The sequence below is a fragment of the Phalaenopsis equestris genome, unplaced genomic scaffold (assembly GCF_001263595.1).
Source record: "Phalaenopsis equestris unplaced genomic scaffold, ASM126359v1 Scaffold233198, whole genome shotgun sequence".
Classification (NCBI taxonomy): domain Eukaryota; kingdom Viridiplantae; phylum Streptophyta; class Magnoliopsida; order Asparagales; family Orchidaceae; genus Phalaenopsis; species Phalaenopsis equestris.
Genome location: NW_018251151.1, coordinates 199,273 through 202,093, shown reverse-complemented (window position 1 = coordinate 202,093; position 2,821 = coordinate 199,273).

The following is a 2,821-nucleotide window of genomic DNA, read 5'->3' as shown; positions in this document are numbered from 1 at the left end:
TGTATAGTGCATACAGATCATTCTGCTATTAAATACTTTATGTAAAAGAAGGATGTTAAAACAAGATTAATTAGATGGATACTTCTATTACAAGAGTTTGATTTTACCATGGTAGATTGAAAAGGAAATGATAATCAAATAGTTGATCATTAGTCTAGAATAGAAATAGAAATATTAATTAATTTTGCAAATGAAATTTTAGAAAATTTCTCTGATAAACATTTATATAGTATTGATGAAATGGATGTACCGTGGTATGTTGATATAGTAAATTATATTGTAAGTAACATTCTACCACCTGATATCAAGAATCCATAATTAAAAAAATTTATCTATGATTTGAAAGTCTATTTTTGGGACGACCCATATTTATATAAACATTGTAAAGATTTAATTATTAGAAGATGTGTGCCTTATGAAGAAACTCAACAGATAATTGAAAGATGTCGTGATTTTGAATTTAGAGGACATTTTGGAAGAAATAGAACTGCATATAAAATTTTGCAAGCTGGATTTTATTGGCATACTATTTTTAGAGATGCTAATGAATATATTAAAACATGTGATAGATGTCAACGAGTAGGAAATATTTCCAGAAGAGACGAAATGCCTGTAAATTACACATTAGAAGTTGAAATTTTTTATGTTTGGTCATTAGACTTTATAAGACCATTTACGCCTTCATTTGGAAATTTATATATATTACTTGATGTTGATTATATGTCAAAGTGGATTGAAGCTATTGTTGTGCCTAGATGTGACGCTCGGAGTGTTTCTAAATTTTTAATTAAAAATATTTTTACAAGAGTAATCATTACTGATGGAGGATCTCATTTTAGGAATAAGAGAATCAAAAAATTAATCAAGAAACATGATATAATGCATAGATTCTCTACTGCTTATCATCCTCAAACTAGTGGTCTAGCAGAAATATCGAATCGTGAAATTAAACATATTTTAGAAAAAGCTGCAAATCCTTATAAATTGGATTGGTTTGTTATACTAGATAATACATTATGGACATACAGAACTGCTTATAAAACTCCTATAGGAATGTCCCCATATAGATAGATTTTTTGGAAAAATCTGTCATTTACCAGTAGAATTGGAACATAAAATATTTTGGGCAATTAAATAATTTAATTTTAATTTAAAGGATGCTGGTGAGAAAAGATTTTGCAACTCAATGAACTTGAGGAGATTAGAAATGAAGCATATGATAATGCAAAAATCTATAAAGAGAAAATGAAAATATTGCATGATCACAAGATTGTTAAGAATAAATTTAAACCTGGACAAGAAGTTCTACTATATAATACAAGGTTGAGATTATTTCCAGGAAAACTAAATTCCAAATGGTTATGACCATTTAAAGTGATTAAAGTCTATCATTATAGAACTATTGTTATTAAAGATCCTAACACTGGAAAGATATTTAAAGTTAATGGGCATCGTTTGAAACTTTATTATGAAGGGCACAAACCTCAATTTAAAGAAGTTTTAATGTTAAGTCAACCCAACTAAACAAATGGTATGTCAAAATGGTATGTCAGGCTGACGACGTTAAATCAAGCACTTTGTGGGAGAAAACCCATACTTATATTGTTATGCATTAGTATTTTGTTTGTTAAGTGTATTATATATTAGTAGATAATAATCCTACACAATTGCAATTATTATAAATTAAGTCAAATATTGGTATTGGAGAAAAATTTGGAATCGAATTGAATAAAAAAATGAGAATCGCAATTTTGTCCACTGGCGTCGATGGCGCCAGAATGGGCACCAACGACGACCTAAATAAAGATATCCGTGCCGATAGTTCCAATTCGGAGCGCCAACGGCATCGAGTGCGGTTGGACGGTTTTAGACAACTTTTAGCGGGTTTTGCGCTTTTTCACTTCATAATAACCATCGGGACGAGTTTAAAAAGGAAAAAGGCCTAAAAACCTCCTTGGACATCTAGTAACTTTCTATTTTCGGATTCCATGGCTTCCAATTCTAAAAACAATTTGAGGTATGGAGATTTCAATAAAAGAAAGTTTATTAGTTTCGGCACGCAGCGCTTATACGATAAAGTTATTACGAAGAGGAGATTGATCAAAGATTTGTTAATCATGGAGTGATCAATCCTACCGGTTCGATTGATAAAATCATTTTGCAAAGGCATTGAGAAGTTTTGTGTTACACTATGTCTGCGGTTGTCGTACCTGTGGTGAAAGAGTTTTATGCAAACTTACATGGAATTACTGACCAAAGAAAAATATGTTGTGATTTTCATATATATTTTATACTAATATTGATGATATTGCACTTTAAAGAAGGGTGTTTTTGATGTTTTATTACAAGTATGTTGAACTATGGTCATTGGAGCAAAAAGATGCAAAAAGGAGCAAATTTGGAGCAAAAAGGACCAAAATATGAAGATTTGAACTAGGGCGCTGACGGTGGGTTTTCCCCGAGAGACCAGAATCAAATATTCTAGAAGGCTGTCGATGGCGAGAGCAGTAGTTCTCTTAATAGGTGCATTGAATGTGGACAATTTTTGAAGGGACGCTTAGGCAGCTCTTGGAAAACTCTTCTACAACTTTAAGAGAAACATTCGGGCCGAAAAAAAGGAGGAGCCCCATGGTGGTGTCTGCTGAGTTTTTGTTGTTTATAGAGTGTAAAGAGTTTAATTTAGGGTTAGCATTGTGAGGAATTCTTCAAGAGATTGTAAGAGTGGAGGGAAAGTGAGAGATTTCTTCCTCATTGCCGCTTCAAAGAAGAATTCTGTGTGTTGTAAAGAAAGGAAGAGATTCAGAGAAACTTCGAGGAGTTT